General features: G+C 49.0%; 1 protein-coding gene across 2 annotated transcripts in view; it reads right to left on the bottom strand.

The window, feature by feature from the left end:
- The window catches only part of kif6 (kinesin family member 6), a 482,085-nt gene that overhangs the window by 255,779 nt on the left and 207,401 nt on the right, over positions 1–18,905 (bottom strand). The gene's annotated exons all lie outside the window — the stretch shown is intronic.

Genomic DNA, 18,905 nt, shown 5'->3' with positions numbered 1-18,905 from the left:
TAAAGCCAGGCCCTGTGGAAAAGATGACTGCGCTGTCTGCTAAACCAAAGTGTAGAGCAACAACTGAGGGTGTAAGTAAAGGCTGAATATTGTAGATTTATTACAATATGTTGCATGTTTGAATTAAAATACCAGTGGATATACCACTTCCCACTCATGAAAGTTTTATGTTCTACAAAGGAGCACACTCTACAAAGGCCTGACTGGAGATTTGCCTGATCTATCCGTCCTTCAGGTGAGTAGGGATATAACAATAGCAAATTTCACTGTACAGTATGATATATCAACCAAAATCTGTATGCCAATATTTCATTACTTTCTTTTTCCTCCCCTTTTACAAACAAATATTCTGCTTCAAAGAAAAAAAAATTAAATTGAATTGATGTTCTCATAAGGGTTCTTCATTATGAACTTGTATGCCATGCATAACATACTGTGGATAGAAATTACAGGGGAAGTTACTGGTATGATAATTGTGGTTATATTATATTACTATTATATTTAGTGTATTGCTAATCAATATATTGTTACTTCCCAGGTGACAGAGGTTTATAAAGATTTCTCTAAAGCTGAGGCACCGATGATCTGCAGCTTGGGCATCAGCTGTGAAATTCCCCTGGTCGACTCTGCCCTGGGCAAGGTTCAAGCCGGTAGTCCCTTGTCCTACCAACAACCTGCAATAGCAAAGCAAAACCTGTCCTTCCATGCTGCCCCACCACAACCATGTGTGCCTCTTCAGACTTACCGCCTACAGCCATCCAGTTGTATGTTTGTCTGCAGTGAACCACAACAGCCTACTGCTAAAACCCGTCTACCCTTAGCAGTAGTGTGGATTTCATTCTCGTGGAAATGTCGGCTGCATACCTTGGTATGGGTGGTCACCGAAAATCGTGCCCTCCTTATTTTGTGCAGCCACTGCGCACGAAGGTTGGTGTCCTTCGAGAAGCAATGGAAGCTCAAATGGGTGTTATATCGACTTGAAGCAGAGCAAAGTGGCACACAGCAGTGCTCCTTAGATCCACCTACAGTTCTTAGAAACTTAGATGTGTCACGCACATTATATCTCTTTTTTCGTACAACAGCAGCACTCATCTTGTTTGTTTATAGCGGATGCGGATGAAGACAGGAAGTAAACCGAAAACAGATATTTGGGTGGGGCTAAAACGGTGGCTCGATGACGCACTGGAGCCACTGAGCTCCTGGCCCCGCCCCTTCTGTCGATGACGCACTGGAGCCACTGAGGCTAGCCCCTCCCGTAACAATATGACTAGAGCACATTTGCATCAGTTTGCCGCTCAATCACGAGTTACTTGACAACAGTTTGAGGCAGGATAAAGAGCTCCAAAAAGATTTGTAAGTGTGCTGATTTCGTTTATAACGCCATAGGGTAATCTAAAAAGTAAAATTAAGATTGTACACTGCATATTCTACAGTCTGAATCCACAGCCTGTCACATTTTAAATTTATGAGAATCTTCAGGGAAATGTAATTTGTAACACTTTTTTTTTGTATTTTCAGCTTCGGTTTTTGGCAATCAAATGTGGGAGGGACCTAAAGACAACCTTGTGGTGAATGCTTCAGAGTATCTTCTCTAATCACCTTTCCATCAATACAATCTGGACTGGTGTAGGGGATAAAGCATGTTTTAGAGACATGTTCATGAAGACCATTGTTCAAAGTAAGTTGGATATTTTTATTTATATTTAAGTAGATGTGCATGACCTTATGCCATTCAAATGGAATGACAGATCTTTATTTTCTACAGGAGCCACCCAGAAGAACCCGGCAACCCAGGATGCCACTGATGAGGCGATCCAGGTTAACGTTACACGTTACCTGAAAGGAGCATCTGACCGTGAAGGTGGAAAAAGGCGCCGCACATCTGAGAGGGACCCACAGCCGACCCCTTAAACCTAGGCTGACTACTGACACCCCAGCATCACTGACTGGAACCCTTTCTTTATCCTGTAGTCAGTAACATCAAGAAAAAAGCCTGCTTAAAGTGTCAGACTACACTCACCCAATCCACACTGTTCACTGTGGAAATTGCTCTCTTTTTTTTCTTTTTTTCTCGTGACCCTGCCTTGAGGGCAGCTCCTTGGATGAATATGGGATGGTTTGTCCTTTTATACAGGTGCACGAGGAATCATTGCACTGTCTCATTCTGGAGGTCAGGGAAAACCGGTGATTCTTAGCCCATTACGCCACGCAGACCCCAACCACTCCAGACATTCTGATTGGCTGTGTTCTCAACAGCCAGATTTTCTGCTGTTAATTGTATTTGTTCCCACTTGTTGTCATGTGTAAGTTGAATGTCAAAATGTATACTATACCTGTTATCCTGCACATTCTTTGATACTGTCACGATTCCTTGTTGTCTGTCCCGTGTTGTCTGTTTCACTCAGCACTTCACACTCCATGTCATGTTCCTTGTGGTCCGGATCGTGTTTTCACCAGTCCCTGTCCTAGAAAACTACACTTCACATCTTTCCTTGCACTCACCACCTGCCAGCACTCACTCATTGTTTTCACCTGCTTATCACTGCTTATCGTTTAGTTCCATTACTTTGTGTATTTAAACCCTGTTTATTTCTCCATTCCCCTGTCGGTCTTTGATGTTTGTGGACGCCTGTTTCCGTGCTCATCGTGTGTTTATCTTGCCTGTTACATCTTCGTATGTCTTCCGTGTTTTTGTTTTATTTTCCCCATCGCGGGTATTTCCTTTGTTCTGGTTTTGTCTTATTGGTTTTCACCTTTGTCAAATAAAGCCCTGCATGTAGATCCTCGCCTCACGTCTGCCTTCATCCACTATCGTGACAGAAAGACTGACCATAATGGATCTAGCAGCGGTTTTCACCACACTGGCCCAGGCAAACCTGACCGTTCGCGAGTACTCACGTCTCTTCTCCACGGTCGCCATCCACACCGGGTTCGACGACGCTTCCCTGAAGACTATCTACCGGTTCGGGTTACCATCATCTCAGCTGAGGGAAGCGCCGGAGCCCGGAGACCACACGTGGAGGGAGTACGTGAGTCTCGCTCTGAAGAAACTCGCGGCCGACGGACCACCCCTCGTGATTCCGGCTTTCGAGCCTGAGCCCATGCCTGCCCTGATCAATGAGCCAGCGCTGCCAACTTCGTCCGCCCGGAGAAGGAGGAGAAGAAAAGCTTCCGCTCTCCAGCTCACGCCGGCCATGATCAGCAAGCCAGCGACCACGCCTGCCACGGTCAGCGAGCCAGCGCCGACACCTGCCACGGTCAGCGAGCCAGCGCCCGCGCCTGCCACGGTCAGCGAGCCAGCGCCCACGCCTTCCACGGTCAGCAAGCCAGCGTTGCCAGCCTCGACTGTCCCAGAGCCAGCGCCTGTAGCCTCGACCGTCCCAGAGCCAGCGCCTGTAGCCTCGACCGTCCCAGAGCCAGCGCCTGTAGCCTCGACCGTCCCAGTGCCAGCGCCTGTAGCCTCGACCGTCCTTGAGCCAGTGCCTGTAGCCTCGACCGTCCCTGAGCCAGTGCCTGTAGCCTCGACCATCCCTGAGCCAGTGCCTGTAGCCTCAACCGTCCCAGAGCCAGCGCCAGCAGCCATGACGGTCCAAGAGCCAGCGCCAGTAGCCATGACCGTCCCAGGGCCAACGCCAGCAGCCATGACCATCCAAGGTCCAGCGCCAGCAGCCAGGACCGTCCAAGAGCCAGCGCCAGTAGCCATGACCGTCCCAGGGCCAACGCCAGTAGCCATGACCATCCAAGGCCCAGCGCCAGTAGCCAGGACCGTCCAAGAGCCAGCGCCTCTCGAGCCTCCTAGGGCTCCGCCTCTCAAGTCTCTCGAGTCTTCCAGGGCTCCTCCTCTCGAGCCTCCCAAGGCTCCGCCTCCCAAGTCTCTCAAGCCTTCCAGGGCTCCTCCTCCCAAGCCTCCTAGGGCTCCGCCTCTCAAGTCTCTCGAGTCTTCCAGGGCTCCTCCTCTCGAGCCTCCCAGGGCTCCGCCTCCCAAGTCTCTCGAGCCTTCCAGGGCTTCTCCTCCCGAGCCTCCTAGGGCTCTGCCTCTCCAGTCTCTCGAGTCTTCCAGGGCTCCTCCTCCCGAGCCTCCCAGGGCTTCGCCTCTCAAGTCTCTCGAGCCTTCCAGGGCTCCGCCTCTCAAGCCTTCCAGGGCTCCACCCCTCAAGTCACTCGAGCCTTCCAGGGCTCCGCCTCTCAAGCCTCTCGAGCCTTCCAGGGCTCCGCCTCTCAAACCTCTCGAGTCTACCAGGGCTCCGCCTCTCAAGCCTCTCGAGCCTTCCAGGGCTCCGCCTCCCGAGCCTTCCTGGGCTCCGCCTCCCGAGCCTCTCGAGCCACCCAGGGCTCCGCCTATCAAGTCTCTCGAGCCACCCAGGGCTCCGCTTCCCGAGCCTCCTACGGCTCTGCTCCCAGAGACTCCAGAGCCTTCTAGAGCTCCGCCTCTAGAGCCTTCTAGAGCTCCGCCTCCTGAGCCTCCTATGGCTCCGCCTCCAGAGCCCCCTTCGGCTCCGCTCCCAGAGACTCCAGGGCCTCCTACGGCTCTGCCTCCCGAGCCTCCTACGGCTCCGTCTCCCGAGCCTCCTACGGCTCTGCTCTCAGAGACCCCAGAGCCTTCTAGGGCTCCGCCACTAGAGCGTCCTACGGCTCTTCTCCCCGAGCCTCCTACGGCTCTTCTCCCCGAGCCTCCTACGGCTCTGCCTCCCGAGTCTCCTTCGGCTCCACCTCCAGAGCCTCCTACGGCTCTGCTCCCAGAGACCCCAGAGCCTTCTAGGGCTCCGCCTCTAGAACATCCTACGGCTCTGCCTCCCGAGCCTCCTACGGCTCTGTCCCCAGAGACTCCAGAGCCTACCAGGTCTTCGCCTCGGAAACCTCCCACGGCGCCACCTCCCTCGGCTCCACCTCCAGAGCCTTCCAGGTCTCCACCCCTAAAGCCTCCTACGGCGCCACCTTCCTCGGCTCCGCCTCCTGAGCCTTCCTCGGCTCCACCTCCAGAGCCTTCCAGGCCTCCGCCTCTAGAGCCTCCTACGGCCCCACCTCCATCAGCTCCGCCTCCAGAGCCTTCCAGGCCTCTGCCTTTAAAGCCTCCTACGGCGCCACCTCCCTTGGCTCTGCCTCCAGAGCCTTCCAGGGCTTCGCCTCTAGAGCTTCCTACGGCGCCACCTTTCTCGGCTCCAACTCCCGAGCCTCCCACGGCTCTGCCTCCTGAGCCTCCCATGGCTCTGCCTCCTGAGCATCCCACGGCTCCGCCTCCTGAGCCCCCCGAACCTTCCTCGGCTCTGCCTCTTGAGCCTTCCTCGGCTCCGCCTCCTGAGCCTCCATCTGCTCTGCCTCTTGAGCCTCCCACGGCTCCGCCCCCTGATCCTCCAGAGCTTTCCATGGTTCTGCCTCCCTCGGCTCCGCCTCCTGAGCCTCCAGAGCTTTCCATGGTTCCGCCTCCCTTGGCTCCGCCTCCTGAGCCTCCAGAGCCCCTCTCCGCTCTGCCTCCGGGACCTGTCCCTGTCCTGAGGCTGTCTCCCAGGCCTCCTGGACCTGTCCCTGTCCGATGGCCGCCTCCCAGGCCTCCTAGACCTGTTCCAGTCTTGTGGCCGCCTCCCAGGCCTCCTGAACCTGTCCCTGTCCTGTGGCCACCTCCCAGGCCTCCTGGAACTGTCCCTGCCTCTTGGACTGCCCTCTTGCCCTCTGTGCCTCCCGAACTTCCTGTCTGCCCCGTGTGCTCCCCTTGGACTGCCCTCTAGCCCTCTATGCCCCCCGGACTTCCTGTCTGCCCCGTGTGCTCCCCTTGGACTGCCTCCTTGCCCTTGTGCCTCCTTGGTTTGTCTCTGTGTCCCCTGTGCCTCCTTAGTCTGTCTTTGTGTCCCTTGTGCCCCCTTTGGTCTGTCTGTTTGCCCCTTATGTACCTCCTTTGTCTGCTAGGACCCCCTTCACTTCTTGGATTATTTTGTTTGTTTTCTTTTGGATCGTCTAGAATCCGATCCTTTTGAGGGGGGGTTATGTCACGATTCCTTGTTGTCTGTCCCGTGTTTTCTGTTTCACTCAGCACTTCACACTCCATGTCATGTCCCTTGTGGTCCGGCCCGTGTTTTCACCAGTCCCTGTCCTAGATAACTACACTTCACATCTTTCCTTGCACTCACCACCTGCCAGCACTCACTCATTGTTTTCACCTGCTTATCATTGCTTATCGTTTAGTTCCATCACTTTGTGTATTTAAACCCTGTTTATTTCTCCATTCCCCTGTTGGTCTTTGATGTTTGTGGACGCCTGTTTCCATGCTCATCGTGTGTTTATCTTGCCTGTAACATCTTCATATGTCTTCCGTGTTTTTGTTTTATTTTCCCCATCGCGGGTATTTCCTTTGTTCTGGTTTTGTCTTATTGGTTTTCACCTTTGTCAAATAAAGCCCTGCATGTAGATCATCACCTCACGTCTGCCTTCATCCACTATCGTGACAGATACCAAAGATCTCAATTATTTCATATACAATTTGCTGCTTATTTCATTGTTACAGTGCTTAACTATTCTATTTTTAAATATAGCTTGTAAATCCTAGATTATACATCTAATACTTGATATCTGCACATTATCTGGTATCAAATATTCTACTTACCGTGACTTTAGTATTGGCTTATTTCATTCAGTCAGTGCTTAACGATTCTATTATAGTTTGTAAATCCTATTTCATGCCTGATATTTGATATTGCACATTAACTAGTACCAAAAATTCTACTTTCATTCCATCAGTGTGCTTAACTGTTATTCTATTAAAAATAGCTTGCAATACTATTTCATACCTCTGATACTTGATATTGCACATTACCTGGAACCAAATATTCTTCATTCCGTCACAGTGCTTAACTGTTATTCTATTGTTAAATATAGCTTGTAAATCCTTGTGCCACAGGTCAGCATTGCCGTTATAATGGTATATTCTACTCCAGAGCTTTACTCTAAATTATTACCACTTATCCAATTGTTAGAAATAACTTGTAAATATGATGTTATACCTCAATTTATTTGGTATCCTGCACTTTCTTTGGTACCAAATATCCTCATTGCTTATGTTTACTGGTAATTCTTTTCATCCCAGAGTTGACCTCTTTATATTAATAACAATTATTGCAAGTGTTACAATAGTGTTTTTTACAAAAGTTTTTTTTTTTTTTTACCAAAATTTAATTGGAAATCTGCGTGTTCTTTAGTGTGTGTGTGTGTGTGTGTGTGTGTGTGTGTGTGTGTGTGTGTGTGTGTGTGTGTGTGTGTGTATATATATATATAAAATGTTTGTATTTTTCTGTTATTTATATTTCAGTGATCTGACATCGTTTCAATGACAGTTACTTTACTTTGAAATGTGGAATTAAAATGCCAAATGGAAATTTGTCTGGTTTGATCAATCATTATTCTTGATAAACTGCATGCTATAAATGTCACGAGCTGGGCTCGAACTTGGGTCGCGGGAGCCGAAAATAGTTAGTCTTAACTTCCCTTAACTTTTCCCATTCATTCTCTATGGTAGTGTCTTACACTACGGATGTAATATATTTGTGGCCACACGTCGACATGAGTGGCGCTGTCCCGCATTTTCGTATTGTAAGGGAGACAGACAGGCGCAGATAACGTTAATCACAACGTCTCAATTGCATCTCAACTGCTAGAATCAAGGTAAATAATGGTTGATTTAGTATTTTATTCTATATTTTTCGTTGTTTTTAACACTCTCAATGTCTATATTTTATGACAATTTAAACGGAAGTTTAGGTATTCAAGATTTGATTTCATTTACACAACATAGTCTATCATACGAGTATTTAGATTATGCTATAGTAGGGCCTAAATACAATGAAACCTGAATGATAATGTGAAGTACAATAACGACAAATCTGCACCTCAACGGGAGGAGGTTGTCTGCAGCTGAACCATGTAAAAGGGGAAGAAGCTGCTGTTTCTATCTGGATCCCCATCAGAGGAACCTCTCAGCAGGAGGGCTTCCACTTTCACCAGGCTCGGTGGGTGATGGGCAACAACGTCTCTACCGAGCTGTTCCAGGCCCAGGGGATGACCGGAGTGGGTTACTAGAACTTTCAGAGGCTGGTGGACCTGAAGCTGCCTGACGTGGTCCTACCATGTTTGACCCTGTTTTAATTGCAGAGCTCAACATGGCATCCAAGAAGGTGACTGGGCAGGCCAAATATCCAGCGCTTCACGTGTCAGCCAGAGACACGGTCGAGAGGTTTGGACTCCTTCTGAAGGGAACGTCTCTCAGGTAAGACGCACTGAATTTACTAATTTACGTTTGAATTCACATGCACTTTCAGATTTGTGCCATTGATATTTAACCTTATTGGGCCTACTTTTTAGGAGATGGACGTAGCACGTGTCCTGGTGTCTCTCAGTGCTGAGACCTGTGCCTTCCCACCATCAGAGGAGCTGGTGGAGCCCTCACAGTGGTTTGCCACTCCAAAAATCAATACACATCGTCTGAGAGACAAACAGGTAAATCATGTTGGCACATGTATTGTTGTCGGCTGGACCCATTCATATTCCATAACAATTTATTTTACCCTCTCACGCACAAGCATACATGGACGAACGCACACACACACACACACACACACACGTGGAGGTACTACTCATATAGACACATACTAACATACTTGCATACCTACGTGACTTACTATTAACATTGTTTTATATCTCTTCTACAGATCTGCTGAGCACTTCCCCACTGCCCCTGACAGCCTCTCCCCGTGCTGCACGCACAGGACCCATTAAGACTGGTGGACGTATCTTCGGTGGACGCAACCCATGAGAGATGCCATTGATGGACTTCTAGCAAAGCACCATGGGAAGAAAGACATGCTGAAGCAGGTGGATGCTGACTATGCTGCCCTTGTGCACAGATCTTGCAAAGACCCCAATAGTCTCCTTCATCCAAACACAAGGCAGCATATCTCTCGGTATGTGAAACACCTTGCCAAGCTAATGAACACCAGCTCCTCCTTGAACACCAGCCCAGAGAAGCTGTTGGAGACGTTGTTGGCAATGTCTGACAGAAGGCAGTGAGACAGTCAGTGTACCAGTCACAGCCTTGAAACCTGCTCCTGTAAATCCACCAGTGGCGAGTACTTCCCAGGATGCTCCTCTGACACAGGCTACACTTGTGATGATGGTGAAGGAGATTGTGGAGAGTCAGCTAACAGCTCAGCAGTTGCAACAACAACAACAACAGCCAAACAAAACCAGGACTTGTCTCAGTTGTGGGCAGCCAAAATCTCGTTACCTTGGCGACGGCTCCTCTGTCCATTTTTTTTATCAGTCAGCAGAGGTGAAGTACTTTTACTGCTCCAAAAAAGTCTTCATGACCTACGCAGCTGAAGGACTCACCAATCCCAGAATGTGCTTTGAGGATTTTGCATCAACTGCCTTCTTCCAGCAGGAGCTCGACGCTTCAAAACAGAGAGGGGCAGAACAAAAGAGTGTAACAGAAGAGAGGAAAAAGAAGAAATCTGTAGAGCTTCATCCTCCTGGTCGCCTGTGCAGGTCCTGTCATCTGCCTCTCAAACAAGGCCCCAACAACCCTCACATCCATGCCTATTTCCCTGGAGTCCCAGGAAAGTACATTTACTGTCCAACCAAGGTTTTGTACATGTACCAGTCCCAGGGCATGATGGGAGAGATGACTTGGACTGAATTCCAGAAGTCTGCATTTTATGAGACTGAAAAGCAGAGATGGATGGTGGAGAAACGGGCATAGAACTGAGACTCACTGACTCATTCAGTCACTCACTCACTCACAATCTTAATACAAAACTAATGTTTTCAATTACTCTCACACTCATACTGTCAGTTGGCAGTCAAATGTTCTGTTGTCTATTTATATTATTTAGTTCTTTGAATATATATATATATTGAAGTATATATTTGATAGTACTTTAATGTTTTTTTTACTTGACTGAGGTTTTATACACACATTTGTGTGTATAAAAGATTAATTAATCTCTACCTGGGTTTTCTATATGTAAATAAGTTTTTAGGATGTTGTCTATAGCTCTGTACATAATACACATTTTGACTTTGCACTAGTTAGATTTGAACCAGTGGGGACTCCTTCCCTCCCTATCTCCCTCCCACACTTTTAAGTTTATAAGCCCCTTCATGTTTATACTGCCTTTTATCACGCTCTTTATGTCAGGGCTGAGTTTGCTATCAGGTTGCCCTCGCACTGCTGCCACCTTGACCTAGACGTCAGAGGTCCCAGCTTCTATACACCGATGCTACTCCATGCTCTATGCTCCATGCTAATGCACTTCCATTTGCTGTTAGGTGTTGCTCCTCACTGCCGATATTTAAATCTAAATTGAAGACACATTTTTTCTCTTTAGCCTATAATGTTGGTTGAAAATATTAATAGTTTTCTGTGTAGGTTTTATAATGTTTTAATAATTTATTATTTTTTAACATTTTATAAGTTCTATTAAATTCTGTGATAAATGTTTGTAAAAAAATTATACAGCACTTTGGTTACAACATTTGGGGGAAAGACAAGACAGGTTTTAGTAATGAAACATGAAAAGTGGGGTTAATTCTAAGTGAACGAGGGAGAAACAAACGATAAGAAACAGGGTTAACTTTCCTTGCTATGCGAAAAGGGCCGATGTATTTCTGGGAAAGCTTCTTAGATTCGACCCGGAGGGGCAGGTTCTTAGTGGCTAACCAGAGTCTTTGACCAGCTCGGAAATTAGGGGCCGTCCGTTGGTGGCAATTAGCCTGGCTTTGGTATCTCTGGGAGGTCTGAAGGAGGGTACTCCTAGCCTTCTTCCAGGTCCGCCTGCAGCGTAGGACAAAGCGCTGGGCCGAGGGAACACCAACTTGCGCCTCTTCTTCAGGAAATAATGGAGGGGTGTATCCAAACTGGCATTCGAAAGGGGACAATCAAGTGGCAGAGGACTGGAGGGTGTTGTGGGCATATTCAGCCCAAATGATATAGGTGGCCCAAGACGTGGGATTACTGGCCGCCATACACCGCAAGGTGGTCTCCAGATCCTGATTAATCCGTTCCGTCTGCCCATTAGACTCTGGATGGAACCCAGACGACAGGCTGGCTGTGGCCCCAATAAGACTGCAGAAGGCTCCCCAAAACAGGGACGAGAATTGGGGACCTTGATCAGAGACAATATCCAGGGGAATTCCAAATATCTGGAAGACATGGTTCATTAGGAGCTCAGCAGTCTCCTTGGCCGAAGGCAGCTTGGGCAGGGGAATAAACCGGGCAGCATTAGAGAACCGGTCTACAACCACCAGGATAACAGTGTTGCCCTGGGATGGAGGAAGTCCTGTAAAAGTCCAGAGAAAGGTGTGACCATGGCCTGTGGGGAACAGGTAAGGGACGGAGCAGTCCCTGGGGTCGCTGACGTGTAGACTTTCCCTGGTTCCACACAGGGCAGGCCTCCACATAGACCTGAACGTCCTTCTTGATGGACGGCCACCAAAATCTCCGCTGGAGGAATTCCAGTGTGCGAGCACTTCCTGGATGGCACGTCAAGGGCGACTCATGACCCCACTGCAAGACCCGGACCCGAACAGATAGAGGAACGTACAGGCGTCCGGCAGGACCACTGCCTGAATCGGGCTCATGGACAAGGGCCTCTCATACCCCTCTATCTAGATCCCACTGAAGAGGCGCAACTATCCTAGACCCCGGACTAATCGATGCCAATCGTATTTCAGGAGAGTGGACTCTAGAGAGGGCATCCGGCTTGACATTCTTGGTGCCGGTCTGTAAGATAGGAGAAACTGGAATCGATTAAAAAACAGGGACCATCGCGCTTGCCGAGGGTTCAACCGTTTAGCCTGCTGGAGATATTCCAGGTTCTTGTGGTCCGTGAGAACTTGGAAAGGATGCTGAGCCCCCTCAAGCCAATGGCGCCACTCCTCCAAGGACAGTTTTACTGCAAGCAACTCTCGATCCCCCACGTGGTAGTTACGCTCTGCCTCAGACAGGCGGCGAGACATGAAGGCACAAGGGTGTCATTTTCCATCCTCACTCCTCTGTGACAGGATTGCCCCCACCCCCACCTCTGAGGCGTCCACCTCCACCACATATGGTCTTTCTGGGTCAGGGATCACAAGAATCAGAGCGGAAGTGAAGCAGCACTTGAGATCCTCGAAGGCCCCCGCTGCCTTTGGACCCCAGTGAATATTGGTTCCTCCTCCCTTAGTAAGTGCGGTCAAGGGGGCTACCACAGAGCTGAAATTCTTAATGAACTTCCTATAGAAGTATGCAAGGCCAATGAAACGTTGAACCTCCTTGACTGTGGCAGGTGTGGGCCAGTTGTGGACTGCCTTGACCTTCTTGGGGTCCATCTCCAGGTGGCCAGGGGTGACGATAAACCCGAGAAACTGAGTCTGGGAAACATGAAATTCACACTTCTCAGGTTTTACATAGAGATTATTGTCAAGTAGTTTCTGGAGAACCCGGCCAACATCCCCCTCATGCTCCTTCAGTGACCTCGAGAAGATGAGGATATCATCCAGGTATACGAAGACAAACAGATTAAGCATGTCCCGGAGAACATCATTAATCAGGGCTTGGAATACTGCAGGGGCGTTGGTGAGCCTGAACGGCATCATCAGATATTCGTAGTGACCCGTGGGGGTGTTGAAGGCCGTCTTCCATTCGTCTCCTTGCCGGATGGTAAGCATTGCGGAGATCCAGTTTAGTAAAAATGGAAGCCCCTTGAAGCAGCTCAAAAGCAGTGGCCATGAGAGGAAGGGGGTATTGATTCCGAACCGTGATCTTGTTAAGGCCCCGGTAATCAATACAAGGCCTAAGACCCCCCTCTTTCTTCTCTACAAAAAAGAAGCCTGCCCCAGCCGGGGAAGTAGAGGCACGGATGATGCCGGCTGACAAGGACTCCTTAATGTAGGTATCCATAGCTGAGTGCTCGGGGAGGACAAGGAGAATATCCGACCCCTGGGAGGACAGGAACCAGGGAGTAGATCAATGGCACAGTCGTAAGTGCGGTGAGGCGGTAAGGAAGTAGCCCGGGACTTGCTGAACACTGCCATGAACCGATGGTAAACACTGGGGACTCAGGAGAGGTCGACAGACTCTTGAAACTCAGAACTAGGGGCCGAGGGACTCTGAAGCATGCAGGTGAGTTGGCAAGTGGAACCCCAACTTAGAATGGTGCCAGTAGGCCAGCCGATATGGGGGTTATGTCTGCACAGCCAAGGGTGACCCAGGATAATAGGATACTCGGGGGAGTTAATGAGATAGAAGGTCTCCTTAAGTTCCTTAGCCAAGGTTAGATCCAGGAGGTCACCTGCAGCACCATAATTGATCATAGCCTGGACCTGATGCTGGTGGCCCTCCCAGGACAGAGTGGCTGGAATAGCTAGGACAGCGTTAGTAAGAGGAGCTCTAATTTTCACCATCACAGCCCTCCTGTAGCTGGGCGGGGAAAGGCGTTTCCCAAAAGCTCGGGGCAAGTGGAGCGGAAGTGGCCGGCAACCCCGCAGTAGAGGCACCGATGCTCCCTCATGTGACATTCCCTTTCGTTGGGAGAAAGCCTGGAACTGCCTAACTGCATGTCCTAAAGGGAATCATGGAGCTGTTCAGAAGCCAGGGAAGCTCTGAACGAAGGAACACAAACTGGAGAAACAGAGTTGCTCAGAGGAACTTGGGACTGAGACATCTGGCGGCGAGCAGTTCTCCGCTCTCTCAGACGATTGTCCAGGCAAATGGCCAATGCTACGAGGGACTCGAGATCCCCAGCTGGTTCTCGGGTGGCTAACTCATCTTGAAGGGGCTCAGACAACCCTCCATGAAAACAGGCCCTCAGCGCTTCATCATTCCATCCGCTCCTTGCTGCTATGGTCCGAAATTCAATGGCAAAATCCGCCGTGCTGCGGGAACCCTGAGGGAGAGAAAGTAGGTGCTTGGAAGCTTCTCGACCACTGACAGGATGATCAAACACCCGCTTGAACTCTTCCACAAATGCCGTGTAGGAGTCACAACAGGCCTCCTGGGATTGACCCACTGTGGAGGCCCAAGAGAGCGCCTTGTCTGAAAGAAGGGTAATAATGTAAGCAATCTTGGAACGGTCTGTGGGAAAACTTGAGGGTTGGAGCTCGAAGGTGAGGAAACCCTGGCAAGGTGGTGGTCAGGGCTCCGCCACTGGAGAAGGCCTATCACCACTCGGGGGTGATTTGGGGGAAGGTGAAGGACCAGGGAGGCGTTCAAAGAGCTGGCGGATGGAACTCATCATATCGGCCAGGAGTTGAGAATGACTGGACATCAACTCTTCTTGTCAGCTGAGAACGGCTTCATGGCACTGGAAAGATGCCTCATGTTGAGCGATCACCACCAATAGGTCCTTGGAACTGAGTGTCTCTGGCTCCATGACTGACTCGGTTTTTCTGTCACGAGCTGGGCTCGAACTCGGGTCTCAGATGTGGAGAGTTGAGTGTTCTACCACTTAGCCACAGAGGAGGTAATGTTGGACCCAAACGAAACACTCAAGGCAGTAGTCCAGGCAAAGTTGATTTATTAAAAAAAAGGGTACTTTGCAAGTCCAAAAAAATCCAACAAAAGTTCTTCTCAGAAAGAGGTATTGCTACAGTAGAGATAATGCAAATAATAACAGGAGAGAAATAAAATAACTCCACGAGGGTAGAAAAACAAAATCAAATAACTAAGAACAGCTTACTTGGGATAGCTTGGATAACTTGGAAGGACTCGGTGGGACAGAGCAGAAGACACATAGCAAGACTCAAAAACCGAGTGAGGGACAAGGGGAAAAAATACTCTAGGGGAAACAAGGCACAGGGGACCTGGATAACGCTAACAAGGACAAACGGGGAAGAACTAAGGCAGAGGGGAACACAGGTGACCTCTAGAGGCCCAGAGATAAACAACAGGAGGCAGGATGCTGACAATAAATATTACAAATATATATATATATATATATATATATATATATATATATATATATATATATATATATATACAATAAGCGGCGGCAGATCGCTCGAAAATAGCGTTTGCCTCCGACGCCCCGTGGAAGGCCTTCGTTCCATGGCCGGCCTGCTGGCCATCCGCCGTTATTTCGAAGGCGGTAGGAAGGCGGCTGCCTGTTTTAAAAAGCGGCTGCCGCCGGCGGTTCACCATTCTGCCACTTCTACTGCCTCCGGAGCACCGCCAGCGGCCCGCCGACTCATTGCTATCTGGGTGTAACCATTGCATACCGTGCTCAGAACCGTTCGGCCCCATGGTGGAAAAGTATCTTTAGTAAACTAAACGAAAACACATAAAAAAGTACCATGGCATTACCATATTTTTAGACATGTAACATTACCATACAGCACCATGTAAATACAGTGGTATTTTTTTAACTACCTTGGAGCACTATATAAAAGACAATAGTATATCAGTATGGTAGACATAACAAAGTACCATGGTATTCTTTGAAGTACTTTGAAGAAGCATATACAGAATGGTGCAAACACTGGTGGCCAAAAGTTTGGAATAATGTAGAGATTTTGTTCTTATGGAAAGAAATGGGTACTTTTATTCACCAAAGTGGCAATCAACTGATCACAATGTATAGTCAGAACATTAATAACGTGGAAAAATTACTATTACAATTTGAAAAAAAATTAAATAAATCAGAACTTCTCAAACTACTTCAAAGAGATCTCCCGGATTGAGGCACTACGCCACCTCAAAAACTTTGAGCGCATTGGGAATTGGGCATGCCAAATTGGGGAGAAAACCTCTGTGAAGCAATGGCAACTTTACAGATCCATGCAATACTAGCTGTCAGTTTGTCCAGGTACTCAGGTGACATTTCACCCCACACTTCCTGTGGCATTTGTCATAGATGTGGCTGTCTTGTCGGGCACTTCTCACAGCACCTTACAGTCTAGCTGATCCCACGAATGCTCAATGGGGTTAAGATCCATTACACTCTCAAATGTCTGTTTCTTTTCCCACTCTAACCTTTTCTGTTTCAAAAGTGGCTTTTTTTTGCAATTCTTCTCATAAGGTCTGCACCCCTGAATCTTCTCTTTACTCTTGTACATGAAACTGATGTTGAGCAGGTAGAATTCAATGAAGATGTCAGTTGAGGACGTCTATTTCTCAAACTAGATATTCTGATATAGTTATCTTCTTGTTTAGTTGTACATCTGGCCTTCCACGTCTCTTTCTGTCCTTGTTAGAGCCAGTTGACCTTGTCTTTGAAGACTTTAGTGTACAACTTTGAATGAAATCTTCAGTTTTTTGGCAATTTCAAGCATTGTATAGCTTTCATTCCTCAAAACAATGATTTACTGATGAGTTTCTAGAGAAAGCTGTTTGTTTTTATGCCATTTTTTTACCTAATACTGACTTTGCCAGGGATGCTCCTTCTGCAGAAAACTCCACCATCAATGGGCCAGATTCGACCTAATACTGACATGCCACTCTGTTTCATACTGTGGCAACTCCAAAACAAACACAAAGACAATGTTAAGCTTCATTTAACGAACCAAATAGCTTTCAGCTGTGTTTCATATAATGGCAAGTGATTTTCATGTACCAAATTAGCAATTTAGAATGATTACTCAAGGATAAGGTGCTGGAGTGATGACTGCTGGAAATGGGGCCTGTCTAGATTTGATCGAAAATTACTTTTTTCAAATAGTGATGGTGCTGTTCTTTACATCAGTAATGTCCTGACTATATTTTCTGATCAGCTGAATGTCACTTTGGTGAATTAAAGTACCAATTTCCTTCTGAAACAGAATAATCTGTACATTATTCCAAACTTTTGGACGCAATTGTAAATATGGTAATTGTATCGAAATACCATAGTATTACCATATGATACCATCAGATATTAGAGTTTTATTGCCCAGATGTGCTCATACACACAAACAAGGAATCTGGCCACTTAACAGACACTTTCAGTACGTAGTATATGTATCGTCATGGTTACTGTTGTAACCTCCATTCCCTGATGGAGGGAACGAGATGTTGTGTCAAATATAGCGACACAAGGGGTCTTTCTTGAGAGCTTCGCGTACCTCTGAACTTGAGAATAGGCCAATGAGAAATTGGCAGAGAGAATTTGCATGTCCCGCCCCTGGATATGCGGGTATAAAGGGAAGCAGGCGTGCGTCTGTCAGTCAGGTTTTTGCACCGAGGAGCCGAGAATAAGGTACGGGCAATCACAGTGGTAGGTCTAGTGTCAAGCAAAGGGGACACATTTTTGTCACACATCGAGGTGGAGCGAATACCACTGAAACGAGGTGGGAGCCTGGCGAATCGAATCTGACTGCCAGGGTCTTCCGTCTCAGGAGCGCTTAGGAGCTTTCCGGGTCCTGGAAGGGGTCCAGGAGACAGGGAGCATACGCCGCCTGCGGGGCGCTCGATGTTCGATGCCGAAGCTGCCTGTTATATGACCACAAGAGGACACCCTCGGCGGCTGACGGAGCACGGGGTGCGCTGGGGCAGTACCGTGGCATGATGTGAGAAATAGCCTCTGTCTGCCTTTTCACCGCCAAAGACTGCTGAGCGAATTTGTCGACGGCGTCACTGTAGAGGCCAAGCTGGGAGACAGGGGCCTTGAGGAAGCATGTCAACGTAGCGCATCTCAACCATGTTCAGCCTGGACCACGAGGGTGGCCATTGGGCCGAGTGCCCGCGCTGTGACCTTCATGGCTCTGAGAGCGAGGTCGGTGGCAAAGTGCAGTTTCTGCAGCACGTCGGGGTCGGGACTACCCGGGTGCAGTTATTTGAGTTCCTCTGAGGACCTGCAGGAGAGACATGACATACAGGGCAGAGGCAGCCTGTCCAGTGGCGCTGTAGGCTTTCGAAGTCAGCAACGACATCATACTACAGGCCATGGAGGGGAGTACCGGCCGATCCAGCCAGGTGGCGGCGTTCTTGGGGCACAGGTGGATCGCAACCGCTCTGTCCACCTGGGGGATCTCGGTGTACCTTGTCAGCTCATCATGCACCTCCGGGAAGAAAGGTACTGGGGGAGTGTGGCTGGGAGCGGCGCCCTGACCCAAGGTTCCAATCGTCAACTGTGAAGGCTGTGGGAGGATGGAGGGTTCCAGTCTGAGCCCACACTCACAGCAGCCTAGGCAAGCATGTCGGCCATCTGAGCGTCGGCCTTTAGAGTGGGCGGTCTGACATGAAGGTGGCTGCCCAGTCGAGTTCTCTGCATCAGATGCCTGAATGCACTCCGATGCAGCAGCGACGTCATCATCCAATTCGGGGGGCTCGAGGGAGAATGCAGGCTGGCCGTGAGGCGAGCTGCACTTGCCTCGAGCACAGATGGAAGCAAGCGAGCATGCCAGGGGTGGGTGGTTTGTGGGGATTTACCTGGTGAAACCGAGCCCGCTGCCATCCCCAAATCGCCTCCATCGCCAGCCGGGTCGTCCTCAATCCTGTGGGAAGAGGAGCGACACAGGGGGCGGCTGAAGTGGCATTCACCTTGAGGAATGAAAGCCATGACCGCAACGCTGCCATGGTCATGTTCTCGCAGTGAGTACATGAACCATCCACAAACGCTGCTTCAGTGTGTTCGCTACCCAGACACATGAGGCAGCGTCTATGACCATCAGTCTTGGAGAGATATCGATGCATCCAGGAACTACATAGAGGCGGAAGGGCATCTTTAAAGAGACGCGTCCTGAAAAGGACATTCAACACCTGCTTGTGTATTGCTCTTTGTGTAAACTCTTTTAGGAGGAAACACTCTTTTTAGAGGGAAGCACTGTCGAAGCGACCAGGGGCATGGACTGCACAGCGTGCAGAGAAGGAGAAAGCCGCTCCTGATGCGCTGAATATCCAACAGCTGTGCTTCGCCAACAGAGGTGAGTGGAGCAGTAGTGAGACTGACAGATGCACGCCTGCTTCCCTT

The sequence above is a fragment of the Xyrauchen texanus genome, chromosome 22, assembly GCF_025860055.1.
Source record: "Xyrauchen texanus isolate HMW12.3.18 chromosome 22, RBS_HiC_50CHRs, whole genome shotgun sequence".
NCBI classification, from domain to species: domain Eukaryota; kingdom Metazoa; phylum Chordata; class Actinopteri; order Cypriniformes; family Catostomidae; genus Xyrauchen; species Xyrauchen texanus.
This window is presented reverse-complemented; position numbering and strand designations above follow the sequence as displayed.